We start from the raw sequence: 17635 nt of genomic DNA, 5'->3' as shown, positions 1-17635 counted from the left end.
CTTAAATATATATACAAAGCAATTGTTGCATCTTTAATTATAGTGATGAAAGATCTAAGCTACATCCATACAATAGAATACTATGTAGCTATAGAAAGAATCCATAAAATGTTTGTACTCATATGAACAGTAAAATGACAAATAAAACTTAAGGTATAGAAAGTACATAGTGTCCTGCCTTATGTGAAAGAAGATAGGAGCACAAAGGAATGTACAGCATATTTGTACTTGCCTCAATTTGCATAAAAACAATGATGAGGTCCTATTTAAGGAAAGGGATTGTGGGGTATATGGACACAAGAGCAAGAGTAGACTTTTCAATTTATACTTTTTTAGGTCTTATTAATACTTATCATATACTTATGTTATATAGTTGAACAAAGAACACATATAAATATATATATTTAAATGTTTTAAAGTTATAAATGTTGCTTTATTTCTTTATGTGATTAAGTATCTACATTTTGATGCTAATTCTCTTTTGGTCATGAAAAAATGTTCATCAGTGAAAAATTGGTTTTAGCATCTTATTTCACTAAAAATGACAACCCTATTGAATGATCATTATGCTTGCTATTTTTTACTATTAAATTATATCAATTTATCTGGGAAACTCCAGGTAAAAGCACTTGAAATAAGTTTCTCCACTATCAGTTTACCTTTTACTAGGCCCAATAAAGCATGTATATTCAGTTCAGTTCAGTTGCTCAGTCATGTCCGACTCTCTGCAACCCCATGAATCACAGCACCCCAGGCCTCCCTGTCCATCACCAATTCCCAGAGTTTACCCAAACTCACGTCCATCGAGTCGATGATGCCGTCCAACTATCTCATCCTCTGCCGTCCCCTTCTCCTGCCCCCAATTCCTCCCAGCATCAGGGTCTTTTCCAATGAGTCAATTCTTTGCATAAGGTGGCCAAAGTATTGGAGTTTCAGGCTCAGCATCAGTCCTTCCAATCAACACCCAGGACTGATCTCCTTTAGGAGGGACTGGTTGGATCTCCTTGCAGTCCAAGGGACTCGGAAGAGTCTTCTCCAGCACCACAGTTCAAAAGCATCAATTCTTTAGAGCTCAGCTTTCTTCACAGTCCTACTCTTACATCCATACATGACCACTGGAAAAACCATAGCCAATTTATACTTCATGAAGAACTATCTCTGAATTGTGGTTATCATCTTTAAATCTACTGAGAAACTCTGTAAAAAGTAGCTATTTCATGATTCCTGTGTATCCTACCAATAGGTAAAGCCCATTATGCGCTCTTTGACAATTATGTTAAAATAAACTAATTAAAATTAATGAAAAATATGCTTTTTGACTTTCAAATTAAGGAAAAGCACATTCCTTCTGAAAAATTGATATGTTTACAGTTAACTGCATTTATTGCTGATTTTACATTAAATCAATTATCCCCTTATCAATATTAAATATTTCATTAACCTTAAATTATTAAAATATTTCATTATAACCTATTCATGCTTCTGTTTATTAAAATTGACCTCATATCATTTTTGAAAGGAGGTAAGACATAAATTAGTGTCAGTTTTCTATAGCTGACATAACAAATTACCCACAGCTTAGCACCTACAAACAACAGATTCATTATTTCACTGTTCCATAGGTCAGAAGTCTGGGTTGGCTGGGCTAGTTTTTCCTCTGGAGGTTACACAGGTTATAGGAAATCAAGGTGTCTACTACTGGTCTGTTATCAAGATGCTCTGGGGGAAAAAATCTACTTTAAAGTCCATGCACATGGTTAGAAAGAAAGTGAAGTCGCTCAGTCGTGTCCAACTCTTTGTGACCCCATAGACTGTAACCTACCCGGCTCCTCCTCCCATGGGATTTTCCAGTCAAGCGTACTGGAGTGGGTTGCCATTTCCTTCTCCAGAGGATCTTCCTGACCCAGGGATCACACCCGGGTCTCCCGCATTGTAGGCAGATGCTTTACCGTCTGAGCCACCAGGGAAGCCTTTGGTTAGCAGAATCTCATTTCTTGCCCATACCATCTGGGAACCATGATTAATCCCTTGAAGTCATGTTACAGTCCTTGAGCATAGGCTCCTAAGCCCCTAAATCCCAAAGTCACATTTTTTTAATCACTCAGTTGTGTTTGACTCTTTGAGACCCCAGGGACTGTAGCCTCTTCCCATGGAATTCTCCGGGCAAGAATACTGGATAGGATAGCCATTCCTCCTATTCCCTTTATCTTGGAATATACCTGACTTCTACCACATCTCTCTTCTACTCCAGCCAGAGAAATTCCTTTGCTTTAAAGGATTCATACCATTAGATTGTTCAAACTAAATAATCCAGGATAATTTTCTATCTAAAGGTCTATAACCTTAATGACATCTGCAAAGTCCCTTTTGCCATATAATGTAATATCTTCACAGGTTCCACTGATTCTGTTTGGACATCTTTGGCAGTTGCTATACAGCACATATTTCATAACAAATACCACAACTAATATCATATAAGGTAAAACACTGGACTATTTTTCATATGTACTCCCAACCTGAATATCCATAAATTATAATTATAGCTGATTACTGCTTCCCTTAAAACTCCTAAAATATGGTGTTAATGTACTTCCATAAATAAGCAAAATAGATGAAAAACAAGTACCTTTTTGCAAAAAAGAAAATTGAAAATGTTATAAAAGGAAAGAATTCTTCACAAATAATTTACTTGTACTGGAGAGAGAAAATAAAACCCTTTATTATTTGTTCTTGTTTTATACTCTGGAATCTAAAATACGTTTTTAAAAGCTGCCCTATTTGTCAATCTGTCATGAAATGTATTTCAGCTTCAAGCCTGCATGCTCCTGGGGAAATCGCAAAACATCTCATTTAGCTGAAGAGGCTCAAACTCTAAGCAGCGCAATTAATATCTTCCATTTTTGCCATCAGCACAGAAAAATACTCTTTGGACTCAGAATCACTAATTGTATCTAATAGCTTACATCTGGCTTGTGCAAGTTCACCATGTTAGGACTTGCTTTATGTGTCCTGATCACTGGCCACTGAGTGGACATGTTCTGACCTGAACTTCAGAGCAGCTGCTACATTTTAACCTTCTCAAGAAATAGAATATTCATTAATGAATGAAATCTGGCTTCAGGAAGCTGTCTGTAGACATTCTTCCCAAATACAGCTTTATTATAACTGTCAGTCTTGAATAAGAGGATGGAACACCATAAAAACAAAAATCTTCCCTGGAGTGTGTCAAATAATGTTTCATTTAAAAATATGATATAAACAAGGTTGTTATTCACTTAATTTTCTCTTTATGCTATGAAAACTCAAGACTCCTGCACATATTAATTTTAGTGGATGTATCAGAAAATTCATCTAAAAGTACAATCCCAAATAGCAAAAAATTACTATCTTGCCTAACTGAAATTTATAATTTGAACAACAACTTCACATTCCTCCCCCCATCACTCTGCCCCTGCCGTAGGCCCTGGAAACCACCGTTCTCTGCTTCTATGAGACTAGCTATTTTAAACATTTCATATAAGTGAAATCATGCAGTATTTGGCCTTCTGTGATTGGCTTATTTCACTTAGCATCATGTCCTCAAGGTTCATCCATGTTGTCACATGATGTGTATACATCATATTTTCTTTATCCATTCATCTGTTAGTGAACATTTAGGCTGTTTCTGTATCTTGGCAGTAGTGAGAATGCTTTAGTTAAAATGAGAATGCAGAGAGAGTCCTTATAATTAACAGCATTGTACTATAGACATAAATATTGGTCAAGATTAAGTCTTACTACAAAAAAAAAAAGGAACACAAGGACATTTTTGCACTTGATGGATATACCTATTGCTTTGATTGTGCTGATAGTTTCACAGGTAAATGCGTATGTCCAAACTCATCAGACTGTATAAATAAGTGCAGGTTTGTATACCAATTACACCTCAATAAAGTTGCTCAAAACAAGAAAATTATACCATAATCTGAGCCTCAACCTTGCCAAATACCACCTTTCAACTGAGAAAAAAAATTTCCCGACAATCCCCAAAATGAGTGTCCCAGCCTAGTTCATCATGAGTTCAGCTCCCGGTCCCTTGAACAACCTTCTGCCAAGAGACAGAAGTGCTACCACTGAGACAGCACCCATGCTGAAAGCAATGCCATGTCACACACAAGCCTCTTCTACTCCAAGAAGGAGCTGGGAAACAATGATCAGACACAAACTTCAGTAAATGGAAAAATAAGCTTTTTCTGCATTTTACTTTTCTTGTATGTATGCTTGGTACCCTTCAAATTCAAAATTGTAAATGCATGAAATCTAAGAAAGAAAGTATGGGCTTCCCTGGTGGCTCAACTGGTAAAGAATCAGCCTGTAAGGTACGAGACCTTGGTTCAATTCCTGGGCCAGGAAAATCCTCTGGAGAAGGAATAAGCTATCTACTCCAGTATTCATGAGCTTCCCTGGTGGCTCAGATGATAAAGAATTTGCCTGCAATAAGGGAGACCTGGGTTCAGGAAGATTGCTGGAGCAGGGCATTTTAACCCACTCCAGTGTTCTTGCCTGGAGAATCCCAATGGACAGAGGAGCTTTGTGGGCTGCAGTCCATAGGGTCACGTAGGGTTGGACACCACTGAGTGACTAAGCATAACACATGATATTTTTGCTCATTTGAAAATGCCAAGAGATAATTTATAGCCTCAATTGAATTAATAAACTGAGCTGTATTAATAGTTCATAAAAATGTGTTAAAACTAAATTCTTATTTAATGAATTTCATCTTAGAAATTTGCTGTAAAACATAGTTAACAAAATAGTACATTTAAGTTTTGAAGTGTGTGCATGCTCATGCTCAGTCATGTCTGACTCTTTGTCACCCCATGGATTGTAACCCACCAGGCCCCTATGTCCCTGGGATTTTCCAAGCAGGAAAACTGGAGTGGGTTGCCAATTCCTCCTCTAAGGGATCATTCCAACTTAGGGATTGAATCTGCAGCTCTTTCGTCTCCTGGACTGGCAAGCAGATTCTTTACTACTGAGCCACAAAATAGATGTCATGTTAAATGTTCTTACCAAAGTTGTAAAACCATTTAAATAGATAAATTTCAACCAAATAAAGCACATGCAAAATAGCATTGAATGAAAAAAGAAAAAATCTGGTATCAATATTACAGAGAATATAATACAGGCCATGAAATAATTTTAAAAGTACATAAAATATTGTCATTTGCTATATACTGAAAATATAGTATACAGCAGCTAACACCTTGTTTTTTTGCCTCACTGAGGTATAATTGACAAATAAACAATGTACACATTTAAGGTGTATAACTTGATGTTGGTGATGTAATTGTACTTTTTACCTCTTACTGTTTTTCTGTTTGGAAGTATGTAATATTTAGATTCATGAAGTCTGGAACAGTTCAGAAGAACAAAAGCTTGTTTGGACTTAAGGGACAAGACCATTACTTTTAGAGAAAACAGTCAATTTTCTCTAAAAAAACTGAAAGAGGGAGGTTAACTCAGAATGATTTTATCTCTTAACTCTTCCCTTAACTAAAACCTGTGAAACCAAACACACATAAGAATATCTCAGTTAGGTACGGGATTCCTCGAAGGAAGTTCCCATCATCCCATCTGCAACATGCCTGAACCACAGGTACTTCATTTTGATTTTTGTTGTTGTTGTTGTTCAGCTAAGTCATGTCTGACTCTTTGTGACCCCATGGACTGCAGCACACCAGGTTCCTCTGTCCTGCACTATCTCCCAGAATTTGCTCAGTTTTATGTCCACTGAGTTGGTGATGCTATCTAACCATCTCATCTTCTGCCACCCATTTCTCCTTTTGTCTTCAATCAAACTCACTTCTCACTCTAAATACCCACTGGAATTTTTTATCATAATACTCTAGTTTTTAGATTACACATCACTCAGGCTTATTTCTCCCAGTAGGTATGACTCATCAAAGATTTACCCTGATGCTTTTCACATAAAAGTCAATCAACAATGGTGACACAAGTCAATAATTTATCATTTGAAGCCCAGAGAGTATTATATCTGAAATGTTTCAGATTTTGAAAAGGTGATATATTTCGTACCCCACAGTTCATCCTTGCAGAACTTGAGGCTACATCCTATTATCAAACACTTCAATATTTGAAGGGAAAATATACTCATGTAAGCAAATTAAAATAAACTGACAGTCTCACATTTCTCCAGGGTCAGATTTTGCCTCCAAATAAGTTTGTGCAGGATGTATGGATATTTTTTTCCAATATTTAAAATTTAGGGAGTATCTCGGGATTACAAAATTGTGAAGAATGGACTTTGAAAACATATTTTGCCCTCTAATTTGCTGTTTAAGTTTCTTCTTTCCCATGATCATTCTGTTCAAATAGATTATTTTTTAGAAAATTACATTATTATTGAATGCTAAACATTTTTAATGGTAACATTATGCAGATACTGTGCCAGTAGTTAAAAGACAGACAAGATACCTGGCATGGTGTTTTGTTCATCCATGTTTTCAAGAGCTTGGTGAACAGTCATCAGAGCTTTCCTGGCAGATGTGTCAGTAAACAGGAATTGTTACTTAAAAAAGATTTCTATGCAGTGATGTGCAACACTAACAAAATGAAGCCAAAGCTTTATTCTGTTTTATGAACACAACTGAATACCTCTTTAAATTAAAAACAAAAATCAGCTACTGCAGGCCAAGTCAATTTACTAAGTCACAAAAAACGGAAAACAAATGTGATGTCACTCCATGGCTCATTTAAAGATATACACAGAATCCAGATTTCACATTGTTTGGTTCTGAATGGTAGTTATTGTCAAAGAAGTGTGACATTTTCCCTAGGATCTAATTTCTATAACATTACTAATCCGTGATAATGTGTTCAGCCTCAAGGACAAGCAGAAAGGCAATATCTTGGCTTTCTGACAGTCTAGATTATTCTTGTCCTGTGTTTTGTTTGTGTCTGATTGTATTTCTAAACTCCTATTTATCTAGTTCTATTTTTTCTCCTATCAACAATGGCCATCTTAAAGTTCTTTTCAATATTTTTCTAGGGCTTTACTAAGTGAAACAAAAATAGCCAAAATATCTTGTAAGAATATGTAGGCTCTATGCTTTGGTTGGCAAGTTAAAATATTTTTAATAAAAGGATATGAACATGTTAATCCAATTCAGAATGATTTAGTAGGATAAATGTTGAATCCAAGAATATGTAATGCTTTATGGATGTGTGTGTCCCTGCTCAATAGCTCAATTCTGTCTGACTCTTTGTGACCTTATGGAATGTAGCCCACATGGCTTCTCTGTACATGGGATTTTCTAGGCAATAAAATACTGAAGTGGGTTGACATTTTCTCCTCCTTCCTGGATCAGGGATCAAACCCAAGTCTCCTGCATTGGCAGGTGGATGCTTTACCACTGAGCCATCTGGGAAACCACAAAATAAGTTCTATTTTTCCAGATCATCATTAGTATCACTATTCTTTAAGTATAGTCATGGTACTACATAGCTCCTGTTAATACAGAAAGTTTCCTAAGGTTTTGGCAGGGGAATATATCTAAATTGGATATGTGTATGTGTGTGTGTGCTTATGTGTGTTCTTTTATTTATGTCCTTCAAAGACAGAATCAGCTATTTTCTCATAATTTTAATGAGGTTCTCTCTACATTAAGGCCACTTTATACATAAAAATGCTATATTGCCAGGCTTACTATTTGCCCCAGAGAGTGTATTTTTAATGAGCTTTTCATGTATGAAACAACACATAATGTCAATTAAGTAGATAGAATGAATACAGATGATACTCTTTAGCCGTTGAGTCTTAGTTATAAAAGGGACTTAAGAGAGAACTTAATGAGATTTAACCAACAATTCAGTCTTTCAAAGAAGTTGGTTGTTAAAACTCTGCTTGAAGCATTTAATTAAGAGAATTTTTATTATACATTATTTTCTATTTTGTATCCATAACAGTTGAAATATGACTTTTAAAGATGCATCCACAGTATAATCTTCCTAGAATATTAATAACCGAATTATCCTCACTCTATTTGAATCATTGTTTAAAAAATTCCAAGTACCTACTTAAACTTTGTCTCCTGTTTTACCATTCTTCACCTGCTTACTTTATATATAAAAATTATGCCCTCCAGTTTTTCCCAATGAGCTCATCTTGGCTTATCAACAAGCATAAATATACCCCCTTCATCCAAGAAATAAAGAGAAATGTCAACTTAAGTCTATCTTTCCTTTGTTTTGAATGCTGTACCTCAATACCTCATGCAATGCCTAGCTTATTGAGTTACAAAGTATCTTCAGCTGGAAAGAAATTTTGGAGTTACAAAGATTGCAGTCAGTTGTAACTAAATATTCTTTATAACATTGGGACAATCTTAATCTCTCAGAACCAAAGTTTGTGAAATCCATTTTTATATGGGTCTCAAACTATATGACTTAAAGTGTACCCTTAATACATTTTTCCTGTTTATTTTTATAGCATGGTGATTATCAATAATATTGTGTACTGGAAATTTGCTAAGGGAGCAGATCTTAAGCATTATTACCATACAAACACACAAACACACACAAATGGTAACCATGTGAAGTAATGGATGCATTAAGTTGATTAAAAAATATTTTACATCTACATATGTCAAATCATTACACTGCAGAAGTTATGTACAAGTTTATTTGTTGATTATATATGAATTAAGTTGAAAAATAATTAAATCAATTTTAATATTTACCCTAATATCTTTTTTTTTTTGCAGGATTTTCTTTTTTTATTTTAAGGCATTTGCATAGTATTCTATTGCCTACATACATCACATTTTCTGCCTTCATCATTGACAGACACTTGGCTTTTTCCCGTACATGGGCGATCATTAATAATGCTGTAGTGAACATGGGAACACAGACATCTCTTTGAGATTATGATTTCATTTCCTTTGGATATATACCCAGAAGTGGAATTGCTCGATCACATGGTAGTTCTATTTTTAAAACCTCCATACTATTTTCCACAGTGACTGTACCAGTTTATATTTCCACCAACAGTATACAAAAATTTCCTTTTTTTTCCCATATCTTGCCGGCTTTTGGTATCTCTTTTCTTTTTCATAATAGACACCCAACAGGTGTAAGGTGGTATCTCACTGTGGCTTTGACTTGCATTTTTTCCCTGAGTTTTAGTGATGTTTGGCACATTTTCATGTACCTCTTGGCTATTTGTATGTCTTTGGAAAAATGTCTATTCAAGTTTCTTGTGCATTTTTAATTTGGTTATTATTATTAGTTATTGGGTTGTATAAGTTCCCTGTATATCTTGAACACTAATGCATTATCAGGAAAATACTTGGTGAATATTATCTCCCATTCTGTATGTTGCCTTTTCATTTTGTTGATGACTTCCTTTGCTGTGCAGTAGCCTTTTAGTTTGATAGACGCTGATGACATTGTTTACCTGCAGCTTGTTTGATCTTTTATTTTTTAATCCCTAATATTGAAAAAAATTTTTCCTTTATTCGTTGTTCATTGTAGGAAATTTGAAAACAATAGAAACCTTAAAGGGACAGTATTGATAAAACTACACTTTAAAACTAATAAGAAAATTACAATGCGCCACAGTCCTAAAGTGTTCTCTCTCCTACTTCTTTTTTTTATTTTTTTAATTTTATTTTATTTTTAAACTTTACATAATTGTATTAGTTTTGCCAAATATCAAAATGAATCCACCACAGGTATACATGTGTTCACCATCCTGAACCCTCCTCCCTCCACTCTCCCCATACCATCCCTCTGGGTCGTCCCAGTGCACTAGCCCCAAGCATCCAGTATCGTGCATCAAACCTGGACTGGCATCTCGTTTCATACATGATATTTTACATGTTTCAATGCCATTCTCCCAAATCTTTCCACCCTCTCCCTCTCCCACAGAGTCCATAAGACTGTTCTATACATCAGTGTCTCCTTTGCTGTCTCATACACAGGGTTATTGTTACCATCTTTCTAAATTCCATATATATGCATTAGTATACTGTATTGGTGTTTTTCTTTCTGGCCTACTTCACTCTGTATAATAGGCTCCAGTTTCATCCACCTCATTAGAACTGATTCAAATGTATTCTTTTTAATGGCTGAGTAATACTCCATTGTGTATATGTACCACAGCTTTCTTATCCATTCATCTGCTGATGGACATCTAGGTTGCTTCCATGTCCTGGCTATTATAAACAGTGCTGCGATGAACATGGGGGTACACATGTCTCTTTCCCTTCTGGTTTCCTCAGTGTGTATGCCCAGCAGTGGGATTGATGGATCATAAGGCAGTTCTATTTCCAGTGTTTTAAAGAATCTCCACACTGTTCTCCATAGTGGCTGTACTAGTTTGCATTCCCACCAACAGTGTAAGAGGGTTCCCTTTTCTCCACACCCTCTCCAGCATTTATTATTTGTAGACTTTTGGATCGCAGCCATTCTGACTGGTGTGAAATAGTACCTCATAGTGGTTTTGATTTGCATTTCTCTGATAATGAGTGATGTTGAGCATCTTTTCATGTGTTTGTTAGCCATCTGTATGTCTTCTTTGGAGAAATGTCTATTTAGTTCTTTGGCCCATTTTTTGATTGGGTTGTTTATTTTTCTGGAGTTGAGCTGTAGGAGTTGCTTGTATATTTTTGAGATTAGTTGTTTGTCAGTTGCTTCATTTGCTATTATTTTCTCCCATTCTGAAGGCTGTCTTTTCACTTTGCTAATAGTTTCCTTTGATGTGCAGAAGCTTTTAAGGTTAATTAGGTCCCATTTGTTTATTTTTGCTTTTATTTCCAATATTCTGGGAGGTGGGTCATAGAGGATCCTGCTGTGATGTATGTCGGAGAGTGTTTTGCCTATGTTCTCCTCTAGGACTTTTATAGTTTCTGGTCTTACATTGAGATCTTTAATCCATTTTGAGTTTGTTTTTGTGTATGGTGTTAGAAAGTGTTCCAGTTTCATTCTTTTACAAGTGGTTGACCAGATTTCCCAGCACCACTTGTTAAAGAGATTGTCTTTAATCCATTGTATATTCTTGCCTCCTTTGTCAGAGATAAGGTGTCCATATGTGCGTGGATTTATCTCTGGGCTTTCTATTTTGTTCCATTGATCTATATTTCTGTCTTTGTGCCAGTACCATACTGTCTTGATAACTGTGGCTTTGTAATAGAGCCTGAAGTCAGGTAGGTTGATTCCTCCAGTTCCATTCTTCTTTCTCAAGATCGCTTTGGCTATTCGAGGTTTTTTGTATTTCCATACAAATTGTGAAATTATTTGTTCTAGCTCTGTGAAGAATACTGTTGGTAGCTTGATAGGGATTGCATTGAATCTATAAATTGCTTTGGGTAGTATACTCATTTTCACTATATTGATTCTTCCAATCCATGAACATGGTATATTTCTCCATCTATTAGTGTCCTCTTTGATTTCTTTCACCAGTGTTTTATAGTTTTCTATATATAGGTCTTTAGTTTCTTTAGGTAGATATATTCCTAAGTATTTTATTCTTTCCGTTGCAATGGTGAATGGAATTGTTTCCTTAATTTCTCTTTCTGTTTTCTCATTATTAGTGTATAGGAATGCAAGGGATTTCTGTGTGTTGATTTTATATCCTGCAAATTTACTATAGTCATTGATTAGTTCTAGTAATTTTCTGGTGGAGTCTTTAGGGTTTTCTATGTAGAGGATCATGTCATCTGCAAATAGTGAGAGTTTTACTTTTTCTTTTCCAATTTGGATTCCTTTTATTTCTTTTTCTGCTCTGATTGCTGTGGCCAAAACTTCCAAAACTATGTTGAATAGTAATGGTGAAAGTGGGCACCCTTGTCTTGTTCCTGACTTTAGAGGAAATGCTTTCAATTTTTCACCATTGAGGATAATGTTTGCTGTGGGTTTGTCATATATGGCTTTTATTATGTTGAGGTATGTTCCTTCTATTCCTGCTTTCTGGAGAGTTTTTATTATAAATGGGTGTTGAATTTTGTCAAAGGCTTTCTCTGCATCTATTGAGATAATCATATGGTTTTTATTTGTCAGTTTGTTAATGTGGTGTATAACATTGATTGATTTGCGGATATTGAAGAATCCTTGCATCCCTGGGATAAAGCCCACTTGGTCATGGTGTATGATCTTTTTAATGTGTTGTTGGATTCTGATTGCTAGAATTTTGTGAAGGATTTTTGCATCTGTGTTCATCAGTGATATTGGCCTGTAGTTTTCTTTTTTTGTGGGATCTTTGTCAGGTTTTGGTATTAGGGTGATGGTGGCTTCATAGAATGAGTTTGGAAGTTTACCTTCCTCTGCAATCTTCTGGAAGAGTTTGAGCAGGATAGGTGTTAGCTCTTCTCTAAATTTTTGGTAGAATTCAGCTGTGAAGCTGTCTGGACCTGGGCTTTTGTTTGCTGGAAGATTTTTGATTACAGTTTCAATTTCCGTGCTTGTGATGGGTCTGTTAAGATTTTCTATTTCTTCCTGGTCAAGTTTTGGAAAGTTGTACTTTTCTAAGAATTTGTCCATTTCTTCCTTGTTGTCCATTTTATTGGCATATAACTGTTGATAGTAGTCTCTTATGATCCTTTGTATTTCTGTGTTGTCTGTTGTGATCTCTCCATTTTCATTTCTAATTTTATTGATTTGATTTTTCTCCCTTTGTTTCTTGAGGAGTCTGGCTAATGGTTTGTCAATTTTATTTATCCTTTCAAAGAACCAGCTTTTGGCTTTGTTGATTTTTGCTATGGTCTCTTTTGTTTCTTTTGCATTTATTTCTGCCCTAATTTTTAAGATTTCTTTCCTTCTACTAACCCTGGGGTTCTTCATTTCTTCCTTTTCTAGTTGCTTTAGGTGTAGGGTTAGGTTATTTATTTGACTTTTTTCTTGTTTCTTGAGGTATGCCTGTATTGCTATGAACTTTCCCCTTAGGACCCTAATATCTTACTTATGACCTCTCCTAATTCATTTCACCAATAAAATCAACATGACTTTGGTGCCCTCATCCACGTTTTCACAAAACATTGGTAACAGAAGGTGTGAGATATGTTCTCTGAGACCGTTCACTTTATGAATATATTAACTCACCCTCAGATGTTCTTTATGAGTTAATAAAAAAAAAAATCTAAGAATGAGTTAATAGGAGAATTAACATTGATACTGCTTCTAGTTCATAATTATCTTTTCCTTCTTTGTGTTGCTGCTCCCTTTACATTAATTGACTGAATACTTAAGTTCTGTGTTGTGACTAGTAAAAGACAAAGGTGACTAAGTCATTGCTTTGTGTACAATGAGCTTACAATTTATTGGAGCAAGGGGAAAGGATTAGACATTAAATACAAGAGCATTAATTAGAATTGGAGTCCATGGAACGGTGCAGTAAATGTCGAGTCCTGCTAGGATGGCTAGTACGTAGGCTAATACAGTGGGCCTGGTGCTTGATGTTAACGCATCGTCATAATTCACCCACTAACACTTTCTTTGATCAAAAAAGAGGTACCATGCTATTCCTATTCAATACTATAGCCAAAGCATTTTGCAAAGTATCTGGTACATAGTAATGCAAAAAATATGTACCATATCAAATTTTAGCTAAGTTATCAAGTACTATGATATTTATTCAGATATAAATAAGAGAAGCCTTCAATCAATGAAACAACCAAAACCCAAAAAATAAGATATCTTCTCTCTCTTTTTTTTTTTTTGCAAAATTAAGACATGGCAATATATCTAATTTTAGGTAAAGTGATCCTTTTCAAGAAGATTCCTCTTGAATTTCTTACTTGGCTTCAGAAATTGTTGCTACCAGTTAAGTAAAGACAAACAAGCAAAAGAAAAAAAAAAAATTGTGTCCCATTGAAACCAAAAGCATAAAATCTGAATGCCAATGTGAAGAAGGTGGGTAAATATATAAGGGCCATGTTTTTTTTATGGAGTTTCCTTATTGCTACTTCATGTAGGATTTCCTTTAGAGGTGCAAAAACTACAAAATTATTGAATGCAAGCATTGCACAGAAAACATGACCTGGATTTCCTATACCAAAGTCTACACCATCCCACTCAGCCCGACACAGGAGAATCAGAGAAGATGGAAGTATTGCTACTATTTTAAAGTCTCCCCAAATCCTGTTTAAAAAAAAAACACACACACAGAGCTAAAACATCAAAACTGAAAACTATAGCAGCATCTGCAAACAAATTAGATGACAATTTTATTCCCCAAACCCAAAAATATCGGCAGATAGGGGTGGGAGTCAATGACAACTATGAGAGTTAGACTCTGTGTATGAGAAAGTTAAAAAAAAAAAAAAAAAAGCCAAGAAATGCCCATGTTTTTCTACTATTGTAAATAAAATGGATGGCATCTTTGACTTTATGCAAGATATAAGACCTTCACTGAGATTTTTATAAATATTTTTAAAGTTTATTTTAAGAAGATCTGAGTGACTGGAGATATGGATGGGAATGCCAAACACTGAAACAGTCTCCATTATTCCTAAATTATTCTTAAAGTAAAATATAACTTGAACTGATACTCCCACAGTTTTATTTTGTCTTACTCAAAAGGCTGATCCTAGAATTCATATGAAAGAGCAAAGGACCATGTAGACTGCATCTAAAACTTAGAAGAAGAAGAAGAATATGGCAATTTAAATTACTACATACTTGCTTTTTTATCCAGATGTATTAAGATTATAAGTCAGTACATGGAAAATAGATAAGTGAAACTTAAAAGCAAGTGTAGACATCGACCAACATAAATATGACAGCACAAGAGCGGGGTGTATAAAAAAACAGAACATTAGCAGAAAAGATGAATTTATTCAGTTGCATATATATATGTGCATATATAGAAAATATTTATATAGATGTTCATGTAGATATAGATAAACATAGACAAAGAGTAGTTTGATACATATAAATTGGTACTAATACATTTATTACTTAGCTCTGACCATACTAAGGGTCTAGAAGCAATGACACCTCATAAGCAATGAGCACACACAGAGCCCAGAACTTTGTTTCTAAATATGATTTTCAAATAGAAAGAACAGGACTCCTTAGAGAAGCATCTGACTCTAATGGTAGGTCAGGGAAACTATAGGATGAGACTTAAGCATCTAATTGTATCAGAAAGTAAAGAAAGTATACAAAAAATAGGGTTATTTCAAAGAGACAGATGAACTAAACTTAAAAATCTTCCTACATTCATAGCTGGAACAATTTAAACAAAATAAGTCAGGTGACTGGGTGATAAAGAATGCACAGACCAAGGCAGGAAACGCAGGTTCGGTTCCTGGCTCAGGATGATCCCCTGGAGTAGGAAATGGCAACCTACTCCAGTATTCTTGCCTGGAAAATTCCAGGGACACCAGAGCCTGGCAGGCTACAGTCCATGAGATTGCAAAGAGCTGAACATGAATGAACAGGCAGGCACAGCACACATACACATATGTACACACACACAGAGTATTATAATGCAAGCTATAAAATGAATATTCCTAATTTCACACTGATGTGCATACTGACTGAATAAACAGAGGAAAGAGACATACTCTTACAAGAGAATTCCAAAAAACATATTTAACTATTCCCCCTCCAAGAGATGGAGTTTAATTACTGGTCCTTCCCTCCTTTTTAGGGTGAACTAAATTTAATGACTTCTAAAGAACAAAGTAGGAAAAGGAAAAATAATAATTTTACATTGAAGAATCCTGGCAAAATTGTCTTAACTTTCAATAAAACTTAATGTCACCAACAATATCAGATAGATATCATGTACACATTATTATGATGTGAAGAGAACATTTCTGCTTTGTGATATTATTTCCAAAGCCAAATAATCCCAGACTAATTCTGATAGACACCAGGCAAACCCAAACTGGGGGACATTCATGGGATACCTGGACAACTCTCTTCAAGATAATCACAATTATAAACCAAATAACAATTAAGAAACTGCCACAGAACAGAAGATATTGGAGAGGCAAAGGAATTAAATTCAATATGGTACTCTGAGTTAGACCCTGAAACAGAAAGATGAACTAACAGATAAAATACAGATAAAGTCTGAAGTTTAGTTAATAATACTATACCAAGGTCAATGCCTTAATTTTGACAGATGCACCTGGATAATAAAATGTTAATAGTGGAAGAAATTGGGTAAATATTATTTTGGAACTTTGTACAAATCTCTATAAATCTAAAATTATTCCAAAATAAAAACACTGAAAGACACAAGAAATAACATTTTTGTACATTAAATTTCAAAATCTATGAATTAAAGTATATCACTGAATACAAAGACAAGCCAGAGACTGAGGGAAGGTATTTGCAAACTCAATTCTAGGTAAAGAATTAGTATCCAGAATATTAGAAAAAACTATTGCTATTGTTTTGGTGGACCATAAAGAGTTGGAAGGATGAGGAAGGATGGTGACAAGGAAATCTAGGGAAGAACTGTGTGGATGAGCAGCTCAGAATAAACAGCTAGTGCAGATATTCATATTCTATGTAAATGCTTATCTAAGAACATCTCCAGCAGTTGACAACGTGACACGTTTCATGCATGTCAATTAGCCTGTTACCCAAGCCATGCCATTGATTTCCACTGTTTGCTCAATGAGTTAATGAGCAAAGTAGCCCCGGTGGCTGTCAATTATTTGGTCATGAAATTTCAATGGTAACATGATAGGAGATAAGGTATTCTATGAGGGCATGGATGGCAGTACTGAAAGAATATTATAGACTTGAAAGAAAAATTCATATCACAGGGTATATCCAGTGATGGTGTCATGGTACTAACAGCATATCTTTTGGTCAAATAATTCATTTCAATGCAAAGGAAGTATAGCTCTGAGCTCTTGCCTAGGTAATTAGGTGGCCTGACCACATGTCCTATTACACAGAAAACCTAGACCAAATTGAAAGATGAAACTGTTTAATGAAGACAGAGTTATGATGCCAGTTAGGAGTGGATATTTTTTTAAAAGTAGGATAAGACAGAATCTCATAGGACAAAGTATATGCTTTATATCAGAGACCATTAACCCTGTATCAAAAAATACATGAGCCCAAGAATAAAGGGATGGAAGTAGAATTAGATTCTCTCCCCCCACCCATTTTACTTGATAATTCATTCATAGAATTTTTGTTTCCAGTCCTAACAACTTTGACCTCTATTGATTTAGAGATATTGATTACTAGAAGGAGAAAGATTTCATCAGGGGATACAATGGTTCCAGTGAACTATGAGATAAAACTGTGACTTGGCCATTCTGGGCTCCTTTTTCCAAAGAACCAATCAGAAAACAGAGCCTACTTTACTTGGAGCTTACTTGATTCCAATTAGCAAGAGGAAACTGTGTTGCTACTGACTCTGAGACAAGAACAATGTTTACAAGCCAGAGCACTCTGAGTGGCTTTTATCAATACTATTTCCTTCCTAAGTGTCACAGAAAAATACAACAGCCCATAGAGACTGAGACTCCTCAGGAATGAAGATTTGGATTATCTACCAGGTAAGGAACTCTCTAATCAGTTGAGCTTTTATTTTAAATCAAAGGACACATGGAAAGTATAGTAATAGTTCAGTTCAGTTCAGTCGCTCAGTCGGGTCTGACTC

This window comes from Bos indicus, chromosome 4 (assembly GCF_029378745.1).
Source record: "Bos indicus isolate NIAB-ARS_2022 breed Sahiwal x Tharparkar chromosome 4, NIAB-ARS_B.indTharparkar_mat_pri_1.0, whole genome shotgun sequence".
NCBI classification, from domain to species: domain Eukaryota; kingdom Metazoa; phylum Chordata; class Mammalia; order Artiodactyla; family Bovidae; genus Bos; species Bos indicus.
The sequence above is the reverse complement of the archived record's forward strand: the minus strand, read 5'-3'. Positions refer to the sequence as shown.